The sequence below is a fragment of the Lagenorhynchus albirostris genome, chromosome 19, assembly GCF_949774975.1.
Source record: "Lagenorhynchus albirostris chromosome 19, mLagAlb1.1, whole genome shotgun sequence".
In the NCBI taxonomy this organism is placed as follows: domain Eukaryota; kingdom Metazoa; phylum Chordata; class Mammalia; order Artiodactyla; family Delphinidae; genus Lagenorhynchus; species Lagenorhynchus albirostris.
Window position 1 is genome coordinate 17,697,097 of NC_083113.1, and position 6,615 is coordinate 17,703,711.

Below are 6,615 nucleotides of genomic sequence, written 5' to 3' on the forward strand. Positions count from 1 at the left end.
CTCAGTGGCCCCTTCTCAGGAGGGAGCTGACCTGAGTCAGGGATGCTGCTGTGACCTCAAAACCAGACTAGCTGGGGCCACAAAAGCAGAAGCCTGGCGGTCCTCACACACCATGCCTGGTCTCTGAGTCACATGTCCCCCTAGCCTTACAGTGGCAGGTCTCACGGACATAGGATGTACGTGCACAGTCATACACACCGTTGCTGAAGTGACACAGACACTGTCCCACACAGGGACTCATGTACAAACTGTAGAAATGCCTTACTCTATACTGACTCATCTTAGCGATAACAGTAACTCACTTTTGTTTTTCAGACTACAGCAAATCTTTTATTACACATAATAGTATGTATCCAAACAGTGCCCAACACCATTTCATATCTCTAACACAGGGCAGAGCGGGCATTCAGTACTAGAACCGAGAGAGGCGTGTTAAATTTCGAGCTTCTGACCACATCATATGGTGGCCAGGCAAAGCTTCTATGTCATTTTCTCACGTTATCCAACATGTGGCTCATATATTTCATCATCTCGATGGAGACAAAAATTTCCATTTCATATTTTGAGTGCAGGAAGTTGAGAGAGAGAAAATCCAGTGAAAACACATTGGTTTCAATTCAACTGAGGTTTAAAAAAAAAAGCAAACTTAAGTTAGTCATTTTGAAGGGAAGGAGGAAAAGGAAGTCATGGGGTTAAGAGTCAAAACTATGAAAAGGGCTGGTCCCTATACAGGGGCTGCCGTAGCTCTGGAAACTATCTATCAAAGGATATTTTAAAATAAAGTGGCTTCTCTGCATTTTGTCTTTTTTGGGATTGTAAACACGTGCTGTTTGGTATCACCTGAATCTCATTTAAAACTTTTTTTTTTTTTTGCAAACAAAACAAAAAATGTAAGTCTTTTAGGCAAGTATCTTCCTAAGGAAAAAAAGGAGTTCATTTATTATAAGACTGTGAGGATACCCAAGCACGGCCCCACTTAAGATTCAACAGCATGAACTTGAGACCTTTTGTCCGCTGTTCCGCAGAGCTGAACTGGGTTTCAGTAGAACAGGAGCCACCGCTGCCTCCTGCGTCTTCCTTCTTGCCTTTCTCCACATGACCCTGTAAGGAAGACATAAATGGATGTCTCATCTTGTTCAGCCCCTTCTCTGAACGGCTGCACACAGCCCAGGAAAGCCCCACTGCATAGTCAAAGAAAAAAGGAGCCCCCAGACCAGTACAACAGCGGCTCCTCAGACATGTCTGAGACTCCAGACTCCACTGGAAATACGCAGAAACCTCTAAAGCTTCAAACCCGTCTACCGGCCAGGGCACGGGTAGCAACGCCATCCGGCCCCCAGCAGCATTCACCTTGCTCCACTCCCCAGGAATAGAACGCACCTGGTTTTCTACATCCTTCCAGCTGTTGTCGTTTAAATTCACCGTATTCCCTCTGATACTGAGCTGCCTCTGGATCCAGTCTCAGCCTCCACCTGGACATCCTTAAGATTTTCTGTCACCGTCTCACGGTTCTTTTCTTCCAGCTCGTGGTCAGCCTCTCCTCCCCCAGTGCCAGCTCCTTTAGTCCCTCTGTAGCTGTTCAGTGTCACCCTCCTTCATTGGCTCTGAGATCTCCAAACATCGTTTGCAGCTCTGACACTCATCTTCAGTGACGCGGAGCTGAGGGTCCAGCTGGCCTAAAAAAGTCTATGCCTCCCTCACCCAGCGGTGAGCCACGCCTGTCCGGCCCGACAGGATGTCAGAAAGGCCTCCAGTGACTTCCACGCTTCAGCTAATGTTCTCCCCGGGGCTGCGTCGGATGCCTCCGGATCAGAGTGAAGCTGTTGGCGCTTTCTGCTGACGTCATCCAGGCTGGGGGGATGAATGTGTGAGAGACACCGTCTTGATGGCGTTGGATAAGGCTCCTTTCCTGAGTTAGCCCCTTCCTCCTGCATCGCTCCTGGTTTCACCTGGGCTCGGGGTAGTAATGGAGCTGTGGGCTCCTGGATGGTGACACGGTCCAGTTTCGGGGGCTAGCTGCAGTGTTGGCAACACGAAGCTGACCTGCATGGTGCCGCTGGGCATCTCCAACTCCTCCGTCCCTCGGCACCTGGAGCCGTCACCCTGGTCCAGTCTACAGCCGGGCACTGTGGCTTCCCGTCGGCCCCGGAGCAAGGCCTCCTGAACTGCCGTCACCCCGTCTTCAGCTACTTCCTAGTCTGCAGCTAACAGTAACTCATTTTTACTGAGCATTTATTATGCACCTGTTAGTGTTCTAAGCGCTTTACAATATCGACCCCTTCACTCAACCACTTAACCAACATCCCTCAGCACTGGAGGAGCCGGACGCTGGGCTCCAAGTGGACACAGCTGTGACCACTGCAGTCACAGACACCCCCGTCCCCATGCGGACCAGGGTCCGGTGGGGAAGACAACCCTGGGAATGCCCACGTGGAGTGTACACGCTCTTACAGACATGGGCAGGGAGCCTCAGACAGGCCTCAGCGTCCTAAGAGAACTCACCCTGACCCCAGCCCCTGCAGCTGCTGCACCTCTGCCCGATATGCTTGAAAGAGCTGGCTGCTCTGATGCCGCCTTACTCCACCCCCTCCCCCTGCCCACCCGCCTCACCGGTGCCCCTGCTCCATCCCCCTTGCTGAGGGATACATGCGGGAACACCCCAGGGCTCAGGCCTGGGCCTCTTCTCTTTCCTGATCTCATCCTCCTTCCACATGATCTCATCCGTGGCTTCAAATACCTCTATACACACATGGCTCCAACACGTGTATCTCCTGCCCTGACGTCTCCCCTGAGCTCCAAGCTCACATGCTCCACACGGCAGGCATCTCCAAAGGGCAAGACAGAATCTTCTATTTATGCACCCACGTGAACCTGCCCTGCCCTCCGGGACAATGGAAGGCATCCACCCAGGTGCTCAGGCCCAAAGCCAATGAGGTATTCTTGTCTTCCAATCAGACTAAGTATAACGAAGTCTTTAAATATAGACACATAGTTTTTAAAGAAGAGAGGGTGGGAGGGAGAGTCAGTCCATATCAGAGCTAAATGCAGTCTTCCCCACCGACCCCTCGCCGTGAGACAACCCCAGGCTGGGCTCCTGTGACCTTCCCTTAGACTCTGTGGCCCCTCACCCACACGCGTGGCTCCCACACAACACACGGGGAGCAGCCTCTCTGCCTCCCGGGCTGCAGGGTACGGGGCTGCTGTTTGACCTCCTCCATCATGGACACAGTCCTCTGCCTCTCTGAAGACACACCTCTCTGGCAGTGGGACTCCCTCCACCCCCGTGAGAACTTGTTCCCACGCTGGCGGGAGCCCCTCTCCCCAGAGTCAGTGATCCCCCCATCCCCGGGGTCACAGTTGACCCAGGTGTCGTGGGAGACCGGAGCGGGCTGTGTGAAAGGAGAGAGCTGAACCAGGCTGAGCAGGGCAACGGGAAGGGCTGGTTCGGGACAGGCTGAGACTCCAAAGGCCCCATCTGGCTGGGAGGACAGCAGCTCCTGGCTGAGACCCACACAGCTCAGGAATGTGGCCACACCAGGCCACGGGCCAGGCAGAGGGCCCAGCTGAAGACGCCTGGAAATCCTCACTAGCACTGCTGCTCAGGTGGAAGAGGGAGTTCCCAAAGCAATCTGGGGTTGAAGGAGGCTGGGTAAACGTCGGGCCGGTGAAATGCCTCTCCCTGAGCTTGAGCTCCACCCTCAGTGTCTGCAACTCCACCGTGGACAGGGTGCTGATGGCCAAGGCACCGTCACAGAGAAGGGAGTAAGCCAGCTGGGTCACACAGGTGCCTGTGACTGGTGTGTGGCAGGTAACTTCAGGAAGGTAAGGTGGATTCTGTGGGACAGTCATGTAACCAGTGGCAGGTGTATGTGACACAGGCAGGCACACCTGCACAGCACAGGTAGAGAGTGTGCACTGGTATGGGATGATGGGAGTGACAGGTGAGCAGCTAGGGACAGACAAGTGAATATGTGACAGGCACACAAACACCACTGCTGAGTGCTTCCCACCCAAGTGCCAGATGTTTCAGGGCCATAGTCCCCCCAGCCCAGGGAGACCTGAGGGCCCTGATGTCCTTGGAGAGCCTCCCAGGCCCCCTCTGCCCTCCAGGGTGAGCCTCCCTGCAGGACAGGAAAGGGCCCACCTGTGACACAAACACCCGGACTTAGGGAGGGCAGCCCAGCAGTGTCCTCAGGGCCAGAGCAGGAAGATAGGAGCGGGGAGGCACCCTCCACTCCAGCTGTGTTGCCCCGGTTCTCCAGGCTCCTAGACACTTCCTGGGCTCTGTCTCCAGGAACCAGGGGCCTGGTGAGACTAGTCTGCTACCCCAGGAGGCAGTGCCACACAGAATTCCTCCTGGGATGGCTGAAGAAGAGCCTCCCTGTCTCCTGGGAGACAGGTCTGGGTTGGGAAGACCCCCCAAGCCAGGCCTGCCCCCAGCAGTCACTGAGTCCCCAGAGCACGTGCACACACACCCCTCTCCCAGCCAGGTACCCCCCACACCCACTCCGGGTACATGCAGATCCCATATGCCCACACACCATGCGGGGGCAGGGCCTCCAGAACTGCTGGGTGGAAGGTCACCAGCGACCTGGGCGCCGCCCCCATCCCCAGACCTGTCCTCAGACCCCAACCCAAGGCCCTCCTGGAGCCCCCGCAGGCTGAGCCTACGCTTAGCCCTTCAACCTCCTCCCAGGGGGCATCTGCTAACTAGAAGACCAGCCTCAGGGATGGGAGTGAAGCTGGGAGGAGATGGTGGTGAGCACAGCCCCACACATCGCCGCACTCAACCGCTGACGGCTCCCAGGATTGGCCCGCCTTGCTCTCCAGGCATCTGTGGTGTGGATTCCTATGCCCAGCACCTCCCATAAATCACGGCCCCAACTGCCCATCCCCTTCTAGCCCCTCCACAGCAAGCTCACAGAGGCACTCAAGGGTATCTTCAGTTCAGCAAGCTCCCATCTGTGTGTCCTGGCCAAAGAGGGGTAGGAAGCACGGACCAGGAGGGGTCAGTAGCATCTCCTCCTACCCTGTGACCATGCAGGCACCCCATGTTCAAGACCCATCTCCAAGAGCCCACTGTCCCAGCCTAACGTCACGCACGTGCACACACACCACAGCCTTTGTCACTTACAAGAGGCGAACCTTTCCTGTTTGTGGGCCAGGCCATCCAAATATTTCCAAATCACCTGGCCCTGGGGGCCCCCTGCCTTGCGGGAAAAGGACCCTAGGTTCTGTTGGCCTCACTCAGTTATCTTTCTCTCTCTCCCTCTTGTTCATTCCACCTCTCAATTTCTTTCTCAATCTTTCTCTCCACCATTCTCTCAGCCTCTCTCTCAATCTCTCTCTTACAATGTCTCTCTCACCATCTCTCCCTCTCCCAGTCTCTCCTGATCAATCCACCACCATCTCTGTCAAACGTTCATTCTTTCACACGCAATGTCTTTCTCAAAATTTCTCGTTACCCCTCACAATATCTAGCTCTCTCAATGTCTCACAATCTCATGCCCCTTCTCATCTCCCTCCCAATCTCCATCTCTCCTCTCCCTCCCTTTCTCCCTTTCTCACCCATCTCAAACAACCTCCCTATCTCTCCCTCTCTCTCTCATACACACGAGCACGCGCGGCAGGGAACCCAATACTCAAGGGTATCCACAAAGGCACACCTGTGTGTGTACTACCTGGGGCACACACTTGATGTGCAGCACGTATAGTTTTTGTGTAAACCCATTCTTGGGCCTCTATCCCACCTGTGGCTCCTTCATTGGGCAACTGAGGCTGTACTTGGACTTGCAAACCAGTGAAGGAGAGGGGTCCTAAGTTGAGACTCTAAAGGCCAGGGCAGGGTCTGCCTCAGGTTACAGTACCAACCATAGGCCAGGCACTGTGGAGACAAGAGTGAACAACCCAGACAGACCCTGGCCTGGAGTGCCCACCCTCTAGTGAGGAGATGGACATGAAGAGAACTCTTCTTCTCTCAGTACATGAAAGTACAGCAGTTAACAAAAGCCCAGTTAGAGGTGTCAGCAGGTGTCAACATCAGGGGAGACATCCTAGGGGCAGGTGGGTTTGGCACCCAGCAGTGGAGGCTCATGGGTAATCTACCTGGCTTGAGGTCTGGCTCTCACACTGCTTCCTCAGTCTCAACAACCATCATGTCAGCATAATTCCTGACAATGGACTGGAAGATGCTGCTTTCGGAAAAGAGCTTAGAGATCGGGGCCCCCAATTCTGGGTGTTCGGTGACGTGTCATAACGAGAAGCCTAGCTTATTCGTGTCGCTGAGATCGGAAGGATCTGACCAGGAATTAAAGCATCGGGCAGGGGGTGGGTCCAGGTAGAGCAAACTGCATGTGCAAAGGCTCTGGGGTTACAGGGATGGTGGCAGTCACCAGCCCTGGGAGAAGGCAAAAGAGGGTCATGGAGCCCAAAGAGAAAGGGCAAAGTGTGGCCAGAGATAAAGCCACTGCCCCCCAGGGTCATGCATTCCCTTGGCTCTGACTTTTGATAAAGTTTGGCACGTGAATTCAAAGGAGGCTCCATGCTGTGATGACTCAGTCCAGCTGGATGGGGGAGCATGGTAACCAGGATGGAGCAGGTGTGGAGAGAGATGGT

General features: G+C 54.7%; 1 pseudogene; it reads right to left on the minus strand.

Annotated features, from left to right (window-relative positions):
* Window positions 1–324: 324 nt before the first annotated feature.
* LOC132510125 (beclin-1-like) lies at window positions 325–1,949 on the minus strand (annotated as a pseudogene).
* Window positions 1,950–6,615: the final 4,666 nt, after the last annotated feature.